This window comes from Anomaloglossus baeobatrachus, chromosome 9, assembly GCF_048569485.1.
Source record: "Anomaloglossus baeobatrachus isolate aAnoBae1 chromosome 9, aAnoBae1.hap1, whole genome shotgun sequence".
In the NCBI taxonomy this organism is placed as follows: domain Eukaryota; kingdom Metazoa; phylum Chordata; class Amphibia; order Anura; family Aromobatidae; genus Anomaloglossus; species Anomaloglossus baeobatrachus.
The window spans coordinates 150,946,038-150,964,426 of record NC_134361.1 but is presented as its reverse complement, the minus strand read 5'-3'; positions in this window follow the sequence as shown (position 1 = coordinate 150,964,426).

Genomic DNA, 18,389 nt, shown 5'->3' with positions numbered 1-18,389 from the left:
ATAGGCTATGTTGTGAGGCGAAATTTTAACCCCGCGCATTCCAATTTACTAATTTTGCCCCTATCTACATAAGGGGGAAAAAGTGAAACGAAAAGTGTATCTGCACCGTCGCATTTACAATCACGAAATTTTGCACAGACACCTCATGTGACCCAGGGAACGTCGAAGACTGTGTTTTGACTGGAAAATTTAACCCCGCGCTTTAAAGTTACTCTCCAAAAAACATGCCTCCATTAAAGTAAATAGTGTCTGGAACTACAGGTTATTAGTAGGACCTGTGAGTGGTTGCTATAGGAACAAAAGACATTCATAGTATAAAAAGCTTATATGTGAGGTAATAAGATGTCGGTGGGGAGACTGATAGAGAGAGACAGACAGGGAGAGAGACAGACAGAGACAGACAGGGAAAGAGACAGACAGAGACAAACGGTGAAAGAGACAGAGACAGACGGTGAAAAAGAGAGACAGACCTGGAAAGAGACAGAAAAAACAAAAAAGCTAGCACTAAATGTGCACTACAGCACTAAAAAATTCCAACTGTACTTATTATAAATATGAGATTTTTGGCAAAAAATTGCAATTTATTGAGCCACCCCGCCACTCCACGGCAATCTCTGTAGGGGCAGTCCTAACACTAAAATATTTTTATAAAATGTGCCAAACAGCCTCACATATGAAATAGCAGAACTGCTCTCAGCAGCACTCACCTGGTCTATTTCAATCCCGTACCCATGACTGAATCATGGCTGTCGGCAGGACAGGTCCAGGCAAATGCTGCATGAAGTAAATAGCCTGTGGACAGGGCCTGATGACTGAATGTGAACAGTCACCAATCACCAAAATCTAGACCGGTGGAATACATCCCAAATTGGGGTGCATAGCAAGGTGGGGGTCAGCCACTGACCAATTCAATGAAGAAAAAACAAAAAAGCTAGCACTAAATGTACACTACAGCACTAAAAAATTCCAACTGTACTTATTATAAATGAGATTTTTGGCAAAAAATTGCAATTTCTTGAGCCACCCCGCCACTCCACGGCAATCTCTGTAGGGGCAGTCCTAACACTAAAATATTTTTATAAAATGTGCCAAACGGCCTCACATATGAAATAGCAGAACTGCTCTCAGCAGCACTCACCTGGTCTATTTCAATCCCGTACCCATGACTGAATCATGGCTGTGGGCGGGACAGGTCCAGGCAAATGCTGCATGAAGTAAATAGCCTGTGGACAGGGCCTGATGACTGAATGTGAACAGTCACCAATCACCAAAATCTAGACAGGTGGAATACATCCCAAATTGGGGTGCATAGCAAGGTGGGGGTCAGCCACCGACCAATTCAATGAAGAAAAAACAAAAAAGCTAGCACTAAATGTGCACTACAGCACTAAAAAATTCCAACTGTACTTATTATAAATATGAGATTTTTGGCAAAAAATTGCAATTTCTTGAGCCACCCAGCCACTCTACGGCAATCTCTGTAGGGGCAGTCCTAACACTAAAATCTTTTTATAAAATGCGCCAAACGGCCTCACATATGAAATAGCAGAACTGCTCTCAGCAGCACTCACCTGGTCTATTTCAATCCCGTACCCATGACTGAATCATGGCTGTGGGCGGGACAGGGCCAGGCAAATGCTGCATGAAGTAAATAGCCTGTGGACAGGGCCTGATGACTGAATGTGAACAGTCACCAATCGCCAAAATCTAGACAGGTGGAATACATCCCAAATTGGGGTGCATAGCAAGGTGGGGGTCAGCCACCGACCAATTCAATGAAGAAAAATAAAAAAAAACTAGCACTAAATGTGCACTACAGCACTAAAAAATTCCAACTGTACTTATTATAAATATGAGATTTTTGGCAAAAAATTGCAATTTCTTGAGCCACCCCGCTACTCCACGGCAATTTCTGTAGGGGCAGTCCTAACACTAAAATATTTTTATAAAATGTGCCATACGGCCTCACATATGAAATAGCAGAACTGCTCTCAGCAGCACTTACCTGGTCTATTTCAATCCCGTACCCAGGACTGAATCATGGCTGTGGGCAGGACAGGGCCAGGCAAATGCTGAATGAAGTAAATAGCCTGTGGACAGGGCCTGATGACTGAATGTGAACAGTCACCAATCGCCAAGATCTAGACAGGTGGAATACATCCCAAATTGGGGTGCATAGCAAGGTGGGGGTCAGCCACCGACCAATTCAATGAAGAAAAAACAAAAAAGCTAGTGTGGCACCCCAGGGTTCAGTTGCCACAAATATACCTGTACCTGGGCAGGGAAGGATCTCCACATTAGGTAATCCCACATACAACATTTCCACTCCAAGCCTGGAGGGGGAGCTCTACAAGTCGAGTTCAGGTGAGGTCCCCTTTAAAGCCAGGTTTGGAGGCGGAGTCAGAGAGACAGTTGACAGTTGGAGAAAAGGAGACTGTGCGAGCAGAGAGTGAGGGAAGACATCAAAATGGAGAGGGCAGTGCTTAGCCCATATGAGTAACTGTTTGACCGACTGAGGGATCCAGAGTGAGGCAAAAGAGGAGAGACCGGGGAGGTGGAGCCTGACCGCTTCATCCCCAAGGAACAGCGCTGATTATCAGACACCGGCGTCTGAGATTGTGAGGGATCTAATCTGCCCAGCAATAAAGACCGGGGGCCAGGGAGACTGCAGATCTCCTGGCCGCAGCAGCACCTGAAGGCAAAGCCGCTACAAGGAGCTTAGGGACCACAGTGAGTACAGCAGTGCCCCTTAGAGAAGCTCCCGCCACCTGCCATACAGGTGAAGACAATGAGAGAGGGACAAGGTATAGCTACAGGCAGCCTAGTACCAAGGAGAAACAGTGCAGCAGGGAGGCCACACAACTGACCTGGTGCAGCGATCCTGAACTGTTCCCAGATTAACCAAAAACTGTATCATCAGAAACTGAACCCATTTTTAATAACACCTGCAAGTAAAATCTGGTCAGAGTTAATGAATTGGTGTGACGCACTTTATTTCTTTCATCTGAGGAGCCATAGGCTGCTGCACTAAAGTGACAGTTGAAAAGGCTGTGAAGAAAAACCGCCATATCTGTGTACTACTAAAACTGCCCTGGGGACCCCGCTTCACCTACAGGAAGCGTAAACAACTGGCTGCCTAACCATCACCCCAGAGGTCTGACCTGCAGCCCCAGTAACCATACTGGAACCGTAGGTGGCGTCACGAAATACTTTTATTTATTTATTTATTCTTTATTATTTTTTTTTTATTTTATTATTTATTGACTTTCAGCGACCACCAGGGCCACGGAACCGGGCACAGGCCCCCGTGACATAATCCCATTAACCAACACCCGGAACCGAGTACCCCACGGCCCTGGGGCGGGTCATCTTTTGGCGTCATGAACAGGATTTGGACAAGGCCCAGTAACCCTGGGTAACGTGTGCCTTGAAAACTGTTTAATAATAACTGAACTTTGCCGCCATTTTGAGCATTTGAAAAACTAACTGCGCCACAGTGAGGATGGAGATGCAAGGCGATGCTGATGCCGCTGGAGCAGCTGCAGCACCTGAAGCTGTAGCCCCAATCATGCCGCTTGCTCTGCCGTATGTCCCAGGGGCGGCATGGTTACCGCAATATGCTGGGGAACCCAATACCCTAGCTGAATTTAGGGAAAAGATGTGCAATTTCCTGGTTATATACTCTATCACTGACAAGCAAAAAGTGTCTGTTTTGCTGGGGCAACTGACGGGTGCAGCAGAGCGAGAGGTTAAATCCTGGCTGAATACAGATAAAAGGACAATAACCCAGATATTTGCTAATTTAAAAGCTGCTTTTGAAACTCGTACTGTAGCTGAGCTAAGAATGAGGTTTTACAACTGCAAACAAAGACCGCAGGATAGCATACGGGATTATGCATTGAACCTTCAGGAGGCGCTGCAGGCTGTAAAGCAGGTAGACCCTGAAAGTGCACGAGAGGAAGATAAAATGTTAATTGAACAATTTCTTGAGGCGCTACATTCACCAATTCATCAAACACAGCTGCGTCTATGGGTCATGGAGCATCCGAGTGTAGACTTTGTAACTCTAAAGAACCGGGCCATTAGAGCACTGCGAGTCCCTGTGACTACAGACCCCGCACCTCAACCGCGGAAAGCCATCACCTCTCCCTCAGAGTTGGCGTCCCTTTCCTTAACTCCAGCAGAAATCAATGGACAGGCTGTAATACCTGGTGCCTCTGATGACTTGCGTTCCCAGGTACAGCAGCTGACAAAAGATGTGGCCATGCTCCTAAAGGCCATGCACCTCCAGCAGAAACCACAGTCGTCGGAGAGGATCCAGTTGGCTGACAGCCCTGAGGACATCCCGTGGATGCGAGGAAGGAGGAACCCACCGCCCAGAGGAAGACCCAACGACCGCTACGACTCGTCAGGACAACCTATCTGCCGCCATTGTAACGAGGCGGGCCACTTTGCCAGGTCATGTCCCTTAATCCAGCGACTCCTGGGGCAGCGGGCCGGCCACCAGGAATAAAACAACCAGGCCCATCGAACTGGCGCGATAGATATGTGGGAGGACGACCATTCCTATCTATCGTGCTAGATGGCATTCCCATACTTGCTCTATTGGACACTGGCTCACAGGTGACGACGATCCCGCATATCCTTTACAAAAGATTTTGGGCCGATTCTGAGCTCACTCGCCCAGACCCAGACCTTACTATATATGCTGCTAATGGACAGCCGGTATCACAAGGAGGGTACAAGGAGGTGACGATAAAGGTGGGGAGGGAGGAGCTAAAGGGCCAAGGACTTATTGTGGTGGATACTGATTGTCGTGAAAGAAATCCAACAATGATATTAGGTACTAATGTTGTTGAAAATTGTCTAGGAGAAGTTCTTTTCTTGCTCCAGCAGGTTGCAGAAACTGCCAGCATCGGGCAGCAGAGGGTCCTACAGAAAGAAATCAAAGCCCTTCTGCAGAGACAACAGGTAGAGTTGTCTGGTGGAGAAATCGGCAGTGTACGGGTAAGCGACCCATTCCCCATTGTGTTACCCCCAAGAAGTGAAGTGATGATTTGGTGTCGGGCAGCTATAGGCCTCAGAGGGCGAGATTACCAGGCAATGGTAGAGCCCATGTACTCAGATAGTAGACCCACAGTCCTGACAGCCAGGGGGATAGTTGATGTACGCAAAGGGAGGGTACCTGTACGAGTTTTAAACTGTGGAGAGGAAGAGGTCAAGCTACCCAGATATGCTACTGTTGCCAAGTTGTTCACTGTCAACAACAACTCAATTCAGGCAGTGGAACCCTTGACCCTGTCCGACCAGGCGGAGGACAACAGCTCCAAGGGACAGCTGGAAGACTGGTGTCAGAAGCTGCATGTCGGCACTGATTCCACCCCTTCTTACCAAAGGCACGGAGTTTATCGGGTGGTGAAGGAATATGAACGGGTCTTTAGTAAGCATCCATTAGACTTTGGGCGGATAAAACGGGTACACCATCGCATACCCACGGGAGACCATCCAGCTATAAAAGAGAGATACAGGCCTATACCACCAGCTCACTATCAGTGTGCTAAGGATATGTTACGGGAAATGAAGGAAGCTGGGGTTGTTAGAGATAGTTGTAGCCCCTGGTCAGCCCCACTTGTCCTGGTAAGAAAGAAAGATGGCACAATGAGGATGTGCGTTGACTATAGGCAGATAAACCGCATAACACACAAGGATGCTTACCCGTTGCCCCGCATTGAGGAATCACTTGCTGCACTGAAAGCTGCTAATTTCTTTTCCACCTTAGATCTTACCAGTGGGTATTGGCAGGTTTCTATGGCAGAAGAAGATCGAGAGAAGACCGCATTCATGACACCGATGGGTCTGTGTGAGTTCAACAGCATGCCGTTTGGACTCTGCAATGCACCCGGCACGTTCCAAAGGCTGATGGAGTGTTGCCTGGGGCACCGAAACTTCGAGACTGTACTGATATATCTTGATGACGTCATCGTGTATTCCAAGACGTATGAGGAACATCTGGAGCACCTGGCCGAGGTGTTTGAAGCATTGTCAAAGTTTGGTATGAAACTAAAGCCTTCAAAATGCCATTTGCTGAAGCCAAAGGTTCAGTATCTTGGGCATGTGGTCAGTGCGGATGGTGTGGCACCAGACCCTGAAAAGGTCACTGCTATCAGAGACTGGCCAAAGCCAACAACAGTCAAAGAGGTGCGTCAGTTCTTGGGGCTGGTAGGATACTACAGGAGGTTCATAAAGGACTTCATGAAAATAGCGGCGCCTTTAAAAGATCTCCTGGTAGGCCAGACCAAAAAGGGCAAGACTTCCGGCCCTCCGTTTGAATGGGGTGAAAAAGAAGAAGACTCCTTCAAGCACATGAAGTGGGCCCTGACCGGTGAGGAAATCCTGGCCTACCCTGATTATAATCTTCCATTCGTGCTGTACACAGATGCCAGTAATGTGGGATTGGGAGCTGTGCTGTCGCAGGTGCAGAATGGCAAAGAACGTGTTATTGCCTTTGTAAGCAGGAAGCTCCGTCCTACTGAGAGAAACCCGGAAAACTATAGTTCGTTCAAGCTGGAATTCCTGGCCTTAGTCTGGGCCATCACTGAACGGTTCAAGCACTACCTGGCGGCTGCGAAGTTTACCATATTTACGGATAACAACCCGCTTACTCACTTGGACTCCGCAAAGCTAGGTGCACTAGAGCAGCGATGGATGGCCCGTTTGTCAAACTATGACTTCACCATCAAATATCGGGCAGGCCGCAAAAACGTCAACGCTGATGCATTGTCGAGAATGCCCCATTTACCAGATGCAGGAGAAGACTCGGATGAGCTAGAAGAGATAGAGCTGCCGGCTTTTCACCGCAACAGTGCATCCCAGTGTAACCAAGGTGTTAAAGGCAAACGCCAAGAGGCCACGCTGAACCCGTTACCTTACCACGGGTGGGAGGAAACGCAAGACAGCGATCCGGCTGTTCGCCTAGTTAAAGAGCTAATAATCCAACCAGACTCAAGTCTTTGCCCAGATGCCCCACCGAAAGCGCAGCACCTGTGGAAGGAAAAGAGCAGATTGTTCATCTACAGGGGTAGGCTATGCAGACATTACATCAACCCCCGAACCTATGAGAGGGTGTGGCAAATAGTGGTACCGAAGAGAGATGTTCAGATGGTCCTGGAGGCGTACCATGACGGAGCAGGACACTTCGGGTGGAAGAAGCTTGAGGTACTGTTACGCCACAGATTCTATTGGGTTGGCATGAGAACTACCATTGAGAACTGGTGCCAAAACTGTGGCCCATGCAACCTGAGAAGAAAGGATCGTGACAGTCAAAGAGCTCCACTACAACCAATTGTCACCAAGCAGCCGCTGGAAATTGTAGCCTTGGACCATGTGAAATTGACACCCAGTAGATCCGGTTATACGTATGCCCTCACTATGGTGGACCACTATTCCCGGTTTCTGGTGGTAGTACCTGTAAAGGACTTGACAGCAAGAACTGCAGCGAGAACCTTTCAAGCCTACTTCTGCAGACCACATGGCTACCCGGAACAGGTGTTGACGGATCAAGGTTCTGCGTTCGAAGCTGAAGTGTTCCAGGAGTTTTGCAACCTGTATGGATGTAAGAAAATCCGAACCACACCGAATCACCCACAGACAAACGGCATGTGTGAGAAAATGAACCAGGTGGTTATAGACCTGTTGAAAACCTTGCCCTTGGAAGAAAGAAGCATGTGGCCAGAGAAGTTGCCTGATTTAGTGGACATGTACAACAACATCCCTGTGAGTTCCACCAATTGCACGCCAGCATACTTGATGAGAGCAAGACCCGGGAAGTTACCAGTTGACTTAGAAATGGGAATTGTTGTTCCTGAAACCAGTTCACCTGAAGCTGATTGGGACACTAAGCGCCAAGAGCAGTACAAAAAGGTACAGGAGTGCGTAGAAAGAAGCCTAGACCAAATTAGAGAAAGGCAAGAGAAAGATTATAACAAGAATGCACCAGCTGCTCCTTTAATACCTGGAGAGATGGTTCTAAAAAGAAAAACAAAGACCCATAAGCTTGATGACCAGTGGGAAGCAGAACCATACATAGTATTGCCCTCTAAATTTGACAACAAGAAAATCTGCTTAATCAGCAAGGATAAGGGAAAAACGTCAGCGGCAGTTTCTAGAGACCACCTTAAAAAATGTCCTGAACAGTTGAAGCAAAAAGAAGTAATCCCGTGTATACCTAATACCTCAACCTAAAGAGGAAAAGAAAGAGAAGATGATAAGAACAGTCCTGAAAGTTGGCCTCAGTACAATGGAGCCATAATTATACCATTATTGACTGGTGCTCAACCAGTAGAAGTCCCAGAAAGACTGGAAGACCCACCCGGTCAACGTTTCAGAAGAACTACCTGTCGCAGTAGAACCAGAGAACCCTGCTATTGGGAATCCTGCCAGTCCTATGGTAAGACTAAGACAACATTCACGCATACCAATATTGCATACATCCTCATGCAGACTAGTAGATAGTGCACGCATAGCACCAGCACTAAGTACCAGTACACTGCACCGACCAGTTGTGACACAGGCATTACGTAGGTCTAGCCGTAGCAACTTTGGTCAGCCCCCATCCCGTTATATAAAAGAATATTAAATAGAAAGTGTAGTAGTTAGTAAAATGTAAAAATATTTTATTTATTTGTTTATTGCAACTAAGTAAATCCGTAACCGTCAAGCGTGTTTAGCCTGCAGGACTTTTTGCATGAACTTTTGCATCTTCTTGAACTTTTATGGAACAATGGACCACAGAACTGGTAGTGGTCAAAAACTTTCTTATATATACCATACTCACATTTTGCAGCGGAAGGACTGCATTTTTCTGTTTTATTGGTTTTTGTAATTTTTATTTTTTTAAGACTTTGTACTACTCTTTATTGTTGCTAATGTTTTATAAGTTTGTGTTTCCAGTCCAGGAGTACTGAATTTAACTAAGGGGGAATGTGGCACCCCAGGGTTCAGTTGCCACAAATATACCTGTACCTGGGCAGGGAAGGATCTCCACATTAGGTAATCCCACATACAACATTTCCACTCCAAGCCTGGAGGGGGAGCTCTACAAGTCGAGTTCAGGTGAGGTCCCCTTTAAAGCCAGGTTTGGAGGCGGAGTCAGAGAGACAGTTGACAGTTGGAGAAAAGGAGACTGTGTGAGCAGAGAGTGAGGGAAGACATCAAAATGGAGAGGGCAGTGCTTAGCCCGTATGAGTAACTGTTTGACCGACTGAGGGATCCAGAGTGAGGCAAAAGAGGAGAGACCGGGGAGGTGGAGCCTGACCGGTTCATCCCCAAGGAACAGCGCTGATTATCAGACACCGGCGTCTGAGATTGTGAGGGATCTAATCTGCCCAGCAATAAAGACCGGGGTCCAGGGAGACTGCAGATCTCCTGGCCGCAGCGGCACCTGAAGGCAAAGCTGCTACACAGAGCTTAGGGACCGCAGTGAGTACAGCAGTGCCCCTTAGAGAAGCTCCCGCCACCTGCCATACAGGTGAAGACAGTGAGAGAGGGACAAGGTATAGCTACAGGCAGCCTAGTACCAAGGAGAAACAGCGCAGCAGGGAGGCCACACAACTGACCTGGTGCAGCGATCCTGAACTGTTCCCAGATTAACCAAAAACTGTATCATCAGAAACTGAACCCATTTTTAATAACACCTGCAAGTAAAATCTGGTCAGAGTTAATGAATTGGTGTGACGCACTTTATTTCTTTCATCTGAGGAGCCATAGGCTGCTGCACTAAAGTGACAGTTGAAAAGGCTGTGAAGAAAAACCGCCATATCTGTGTACTACTAAAACTGCCCTGGGGACCCCGCTTCACCTACGGGAAGCATAAACAACTGGCTGCCTAAACATCACCCCAGAGGTCTGACCTGCAGCCCCAGTAACCATACTGGAACCGTAGGTGGCGTCATGAAATACTTTTATTTATTTATTTATTCTTTATTATTTTTTTTATTTTATTATTTATTGACTTTCAGCGACCACCAGGGCCACGGAACAGGGCACAGGCCCCCGTGACATAATCCCATTAACCAACACCCGGAACCGAGTACCCCACGGCCCTGGGGCGGGTCACTAGCACTAAATGTGCACTACAGCACTAAAAAATTCCAACTGTACTTATTATAAATATGAGATTTTTGGCAAAAAATTGCAATTTCTTGAGCCACCCCGCCACTCCACGGCAATCTCTGTAGGGGCAGTCCTAACACTAAAATATTTTGATAAAATGTGCCAAACGGCCTCACATATGAAATAGCAGAACTGCTCTCAGCAGCACTCACCTGGTCTATTTCAATCCCGTACCCATGACTGAATCATGGCTGTGGGCGGAACAGGTCCAGGCAAATGCTGCATGAAGTAAATAGCCTGTGGACAGGGCCTGATGACTGAATGTGAACAGTCACCAATCACCAAAATCTAGACAGGTGGAATACATCCCAAATTGGGGTGCATAGCAAGGTGGGGGTCAGCCACCGACCAATTCAATGAAGAAAAAACAAAAAAGCTAACACTAAATGTGCACTACAGCACTAAATAATTCCAACTGTACTTATTATAAATATGAGATTTTTGGCAAAAAATTGCAATTTCTTGAGCCACCCCGCCACTCTAATCTCTGTAGGGGCAGTCCTAACACTAAAATATTTTTATAAAATGTGCCAAACAGCCTCACATATGAAATAGCAGAACTGCTCTCAGCAGCACTCACCTTGTCTATTTCAATCCCGTACCCATGACAATCATGGCTGTGGGCGGGACAGGTCCAGGCAAATGCTGCATGAAGTAAATAGCCTGTGGACAGGACCTGATGACTGAATGTGAACAGTCACCAATCGCCAAAATCTAGACAGGTGGAATACATTCCAAATTGGGGTGCATACCAAGGTGGGGGTCAGCCACCGACCAATTTTGGCGGTTTCTGACTATTCACATTCAGTCATCAGGCCCTGTCCACAGGCTATTTACTTCATGCAGCATTTGCTTGGACCTGTCCCGCCCACAGCCATGATTCAGTCATGGGTACGGGATTGAAATAGACCAGGTGAGTGCTGCTGAGAGCAGTTCTACTATTCATATGTGAGGCCGTATGGCACATTTTATAAAAATATTTTAGTGTAGGACTGCCCCAAATGAGATTTGCCATGACGTAGCGGGGTAGCTCAAGAAATTGCAATTTTTTGCCAAAAATCTCAAAATTTTTATATTAAGTACAGTTTGGAATTTTTAGTGCTGAAGTGCACATTTAGTGCTTGCTTTTTGTTTTTTCTTCATTGAATTGGTCGGTGGCTGACCCCCACCTTGCTATGCACCCCAATTTGGCATGTATTCAACCTGTCTAGATTTTGGCGGTTTCTGACTGTTCACATTCAGTCATCAGGCCCTGTCCACAGGCTATTTACTTTATGCAGCATTTGCTTGGACCTGTCCCGCCCACAGCCAACCTTGATAGAGACAGACGGGGAAAGAGACAGAGAAAAAGAGACAAAAACAGGCAGACAGGAAAAGAGACAGACAGGAAAAGACAGACAAAGAGACGGGGAGACAGACGGGGAAAGAGACAGACCTGGGAAAGAGATAGACCTGGAAAGAGACAGACGGGGAAAGAAACAGATGGGGAAAGAGACAGACGGGGAAAAAGGCAGACCTGGAAAGAGGCAGACCTGGAAAGAGACAGACCTGGAAAGAGACAGACCTGGAAAGAGAAAGAGACAGACCTGGAAAGAGACAGATGGGGAAAGAGACAAACCTGGAAAGAGAAAGACAGAGCACATTACTTGGCCAATTTAGTTAAATCTGTGGGGAATATCTGTGGTGTTGAAATATATGTTATGAAATGCTTCTATTAGCTTAGTTTTTGCCTTTTAATAATTACATTTCTATTTATTTGTTTTGTGGTTTTTGTGTGCAGAATAAATTTTTGTTAATACATTCTATTTTGTTAACAGCAGTTGTTAACCCGGGCGAAGCCGGGTAGTACAGCTAGTATAGAATAAAGGTTTAAATAATTAATAATGCAGTCAGTATTAGTATTATTTATTATATTGGGTATTTTTCGCACAAGCACTAGTCACTTTGGTCTATATGCATCTATTTTTTACATTTGTATTCACTTAATATAATATTTAGTTTTTGGGATGGTATATAAAGTGAATACAAATGTAAAAAAGATGAATATAGACCAAAGTGACTATTGTTTGTGCAAAAAATAGCCAATGTAATAAAAATACCTATACTGACTGCAATACTAATTATTTCAACCTGTATTCTATTTTATGTTCACAAGATGGAAGCAAGTATTACAAGGAATCATGGTATTGACATTTCATTTGTTAGACTTTGCTGCCATCTTGTGGACATATTATAGAATACAGGTTGAAATAATTATTATTACAGTCAGTCATGGTTCAATTTATTTCATTGGGTATTTTTTGCACAAGCACTAGTCACTGTGGTCTATATACATCTTTTTTACAATTGTATTCACTTTATATAATTTTTTTTTTTTCGGATGGTATATAAAGGTAATACAAATGTAAAAAAAGATGTATATAGACGTATAGATGTATATAGATGTATATAGATGTGATTAGAGCTTGTGCAAAAAATACCCAATGTAATAAATAATACCGATACTGACTGCAATACTAATTGTTTCAACCTGTGTTCTATATTATGTCCACAAGATGGCAGCAAAGTATAACACATCAAATGTCAATATCATGATTCCTTGTTATACTTTGCTGCCATCTTGTGGACATAATATAGAACACAGGTTGAAACAATTAGTATTGCAGTCAGTATTGGTATTTATTACATTGGGTATTTTTTGAACAAACACTAGTCACTTTGGTCTATATACGGTACATCTTTTTTACATTTGTATTCAATTAATATATTTTTTTGTGATGTATGTAAAGTGAATACAAATATAAAAAAGAGGCATATAGACAAAAGTGACTAGTGCTTGTGCAAAACATACCCAATGTATTAAATAATACCAATACTGACTGCAATACTTGTTTTTTTCAACCTGTATTCTACACTAGCTGTAGTACCCAGGCAACGGGATAGTAACTGTCTCTCTTTCTCTTTCCCAGTCTCTGTCTTTGTGTCGCTGTGTGTGTCCTTCTTTGGCTGTCAGTGTCTGTCTCTGTCTGTCTGTTTCTATCTCTCGGTCTGTATTTGTATCAGTCTGTCTCCATCTCTGTGTCTGTCTGTCTCTCTCTTTCTCCGTCTGTCTCTTGCCCATCTGTGTCTTTCCAGAGCTGTCTCTTTCCAGGGATGTCTCTTTCCAGGGATGTCTTTTTCCAGGGATGTCTCTTTCCAAGGATGTCTCTTTCCAGGGATGTCTTTTTGCCCATCTGTCTCTCTGTCTTTCTCTATCTCTCTGTCCCTTTGCCTGTCTGTCTCTTTGTCCAGCTGTCTTTTTGCCCGGCTGTCTCTTTGTCCGGCTGTCTTTTTGCCCGGCTGCCTCCTTGCCAGGCTGTCTCTTTCCCGGGTTGTTTCTTTCCCGGGCTGTCTCTTTCCAGGTCTGTCTCTGTCTGTCTCTCTGTCTGTCTTTTTCTGTCTCCCTCTACCCGTCTCTTTCCCTGGCTGTCTCTTTCCCCGGCTGTCTCTTTGCCCGGCTGTCTCTTTGCCCGGCTGTCTCTTTGCCCGGCTGTCTCTTTCCCGGGCTGTCTCTTTGCCGGGCTGTCTCTTTGCCCGTCTGTCTCTGTCTGTCTCTTTGCCCGTCTGTCTCTTTGCCCGTCTGTTACATAGTTACATAGTTACTAAGGTTGAAAAAAGACCTAAGTCCATCTAGTTCAAGCTTCCTCTACCAGTTCTACATTTGGTCACAAAGTCATTTATAACCAACAATGTTGTGTGTACTGAGGAAATCATCCAGCCCTTTTTTGAAAGCTGTTATAGTATCTGCCATTACTACCTCTTGTGGTAGGGCATTCCACAGTCTGACTGCTCTAACTGTAAAGAACCCTTTCCTATTTAGCTGTCGGAATCGCTTTTCTTCCACTCGCAGTGAATGCCCCCTGGTCCTTAGTATTGTCTTCGGAAGAAATAAGTCATGTGCCAGTCCTTTATATTGACCACACATGTATTTATACATATAAATGAGATCTCCTCTGAGACGTCTTTTTTCTAAGCTAAACATATCTAACTTTTTCAACCTGTCATCATATGGGAGGCCTTCAATTCCTTGTAGTAGTCTAGTTGCCTGCCTTTGAACTGACTCTAACTTCTGAATGTCCTTTTTAAAATGTGGAGCCCAAAACTGAATCCCATATTCCAGATGTGGCCTTACATAGTTACATAGTTACATAGTTACTTAGGTTGAAAAAAGACCTAGGTCCATCTAGTTCAACCTTCCTCCACCAGTTCTACATTTAGTCACTAAGTCATTTATAACCAACAATGTTTTGTGTACTGAGTAAATCATCCAGCCCTTTTTTAAAAGCTGTTATAGTATCTGCCATTACTACCTCTTGTGGTAGTGTATTCCACAGTCTGACCGCTCTAACTGTAAAGAACCCTTTCCTATTTAGGTGTCGGAATCGCTTTTCTTCCACTCGCAGTGAGTGCCCCCTGGTCCTTAGTACTGTCTTTGGAAGAAATAAGTCATGTGCCAGTCCTTTATATTGACCACACATGTATTTTTACATATAAATGAGATCTCCTCTGAGACGTCTTTTTTCTAAGCTAAACATATCTAACTTTTTCAACCTGTCATCATATGGGAGGCCTTCCATTCCTTGTAATAGTCTAGTTGCCCGCCTTTGAACTGACTCTAACTTCTGAATGTCCTTTTTAAAATGTGGAGCCCAAAACTGGATCCCGTATTCCAGATGTGGCCTTACAAGTGATTTATAGAGGGGTAACAATACGTTGGGATCACGGGATCTAATCTCTCTTTTTATACACCCTAAAATCTTGTTTGCTTTAGCAGCTGCTGCTTGACATTGAGTGCTGCTGCTCAGCTTATTTGTAATGAGAATACCCAAGTCCTTCTCCTGTTCTGTAGTCCCGAGTTTACTTCCATTTAATGTATACGCAGCTATAGGATTACTCAATATTAAATCTCATTTGCCAAGTATCTGCCCATTCTGACATCTTATCCAGATCTTTTTGTAATATTGTACTATCCAGGTCAGTTTTTAATATCCTACATAGTTTGGTGTCATCAGCAAAGACTGACACTGTACTATCAATCCCATCCACAAGGTCATTAATAAAGAGAGTAAAAAGAATCGGTCCAAGCACAGATCCCTGCGGCACCCCACTGCTGACTATAGCCCATTTAGAGAATGTTCCATTTATGACTACTCTTTGTTTCCTATTTTTTAGCCAATTCCTTACCCAGTTGCATATAGTTTCCCCTAGTCCTTGCTTCTGGAGCTTTAGTATAAGGCTATTATGTGGTACAGTATCAAATGCCTTTGCAAAGTCCAAATAAATCACATCAGCTGCATTACCAATATCCAAGTTTGCACTTACCCCCTCATAGAACCCCAACAGGTTGGTTAGACACGATTTATCTTTCATGAATCCATGCTGTCTGTCAGTTATTATACTATTTTCTGCAACATATTTTTGCATGTCATCCCTTAAAATGCCCTCAAAAACTTTGCATACTACGGATGTCAGGCTTACTGGACGGTAGTTGCCTGGATCTACCCTCTTACCTTTCTTAAATATTGGTACCACATCAGCAATCCTCCAATCCTGAGGCACCAACCCTGTTACAAGCGAGTCTAAAAAGATGAGATACAGCGGTCTGTCAATTACGGAGCTCAATTCCCTCAATATTCGTGGATGAATGCCATCTAGCCCTGGGGATTTGTCAATGTTTAATTTACTCAGACGTAGGCGTACTTCTTGTGTTAAATTAATTATATCAGGTGGTGAACTTTGATTTTTCACTTGTTGAATGATGCCTGGTACAGTCAGTTCCTTGGTGAACACAGAAGAGAAATGCCTATTTAATATCTCAGTCTTTTGTTTGTCCTCTATAACTAACTTGTTATTATATTTTAAGGGGCCAATACTATCCTTTGTTTTCCTTTTGGCATTAATGTATTTACAGTTAGGTCCAGAAATATTTGGACAGTGATACAATTTTCGCGAGTTGGGCTCTACATGCCACCACATTGGATTTGAAATGAAACCTCTACAACAGAATTCAAGTGCAGATTGTAACGTTTAATTTGAAGGTTTGAACAAAAATATCTGATAGAAATTGTAGGAATTGTACACATTTCTTTACAAACACTCCACATTTTAGGACGTCAAAAGTAATTGGACAAATAAACCAAACCCAAACAAAATATTTTTATTTTCAATATTTTGTTGCGAATCCTTTGGAGGCAATCACTGCCTTAAGTCTGGAACCCATGGACATCACCAAACGCTGGGTTTCCTCCTTCTTAATGCTTTGCCAGGCCTTTACAGCCGCAGCCTTCAGGTCTCGCTTGTTTGTGGGTCTTTCCGTCTTAAGCCTGGATTTGAGCAAGTGAAATGCATGCTCAATTGGGTTAAGATCTGGTGATTGACTTGGCCATTGCAGAATGTTCCACTTTTTTGCACTCATGAACTCCTGGGTAGCTTTGGCTGTATGCTTGGGGTCATTGTCTATCTGTACTATGAAGCGCCGTCCGATCAACTTTGCGGCATTTGGCTGAATCTGGGCTGAAAGTATATCCCGGGACACTTCAGAATTCATCCGGCTACTCTTGTCTGCTGTTATGTCATCAATAAACACAAGTGACCCAGTGCCATTGAAAGCCATGCATGCCCATGCCATCACGTTGCCTCCACCATGTTTTACAGAGGATGTGGTGTGCCTTGGATCATGTGCCGTTCCCTTTCTTCTCCAAACTTTTTTCTTCCCATCATTCTGGTACAGGTTGATCTTTGTCTCATCTGTCCATAGAATACTTTTCCAGAACTGAGCTGGCTTCATGAGGTGTTTTTCAGAAAATTTAACTGTGGCCTGTCTATTTTTGGAATTGATGAATGGTTTGCATCTAGATGTGAACCCTTTGTATTTACTTTCATGGAGTCTTCTCTTTACTGTTGACTTAGAGACAGATACACCTACTTCACTGAGAGTGTTCTGGACTTCAGTTGATGTTGTGAATGGATTCTTCTTCACCAAAGAAAGTATGCGGCGATCATCCACCACTGTTGTCATCCGTGGATGCCCAGGCCTTTTTGAGTTCCCAAGCTCACCAGTCAATTCCTTTTTTCTCAGAATGTACCCGACTGTTGATTTTGCTACTCCAAGCATGTCTGCTATCTCTCTGATGGATTTTTTCTTTTTTTTCAGCCTCAGGATGTTGTGCTTCACCTCAATTGAGAGTTCCTTAGACCGCATGTTGTCTGGTCACAGCAACAGCTTCCAAATGCAAAACCACACACCTGTAATCAACCCCAGACCTTTTAACTACTTCATTGATTACAGGATAACGAGGGAGACGCCTTCAGAGTTAATTGCAGCCCTTAGAGTCCCTTGTCCAATTACTTTTGGTCCCTTGAAAAAGAGGAGGCTATGCATTACAGAGCTATGATTCCTAAACCCTTTCTCCGATTTGGATGTGAAAACTCTCATATTGCAGCTGGGAGTGTGCACTTTCAGCCCATATTATATATATAATTGTATTTCTGAACATGTTTTTGTAAACAGCTAAAATAACAAAACTTGTGTCACTGTCCAAATATTTCTGGCCCTGACTGTATAAAAGATTTTGGGATTTATTTTAATGTCATTGGCGATTTTTGTTTCAGTAGCTAGTTTTGCTTGTTTGATTTCTTTTTTGCATTCCCTATTGATATCTTTATACTCCTGAAATGCTATTTCTGTATTCTCAGCCTTCAAGATTTTAAACGCCCTTTGTTTTTGATTTATTATACTTTGTACAGTCTTATTTATCTATAGTGGTTTCTTTTTATTCCGGGACTTTTTATTACCAGAGGGTATACGTTTTTTACAGGACTCTAGTAGTATATCCTTAAACTTTCCCCATTTATGTTTAGTATTCCCAGTTACCATGACTTTGTCCCAATCTACACATTTAAGCTCTTCCCTTAATTTGTTGAAATCAGCTTTCCTAAAATTCCAGGTTTTAGCATTTCCCCTTTGAAATGTTTTATTGAATATTACGTTGAAGCTTACCATATTATGATCGCTGGTGACCAAGTGCTCCCGGACCTGTAGATCTGAAATTGTATCCGGTCTATTTGACAGGACCAAATCTAGCAAATTATCTCCCCTCGTCGGTTCATCTACCATCTGAGAGAGGTAATTGTCTTGAATGGTAGATAAGAATTTACAGCTTTTAGCACAACCAGAAGAT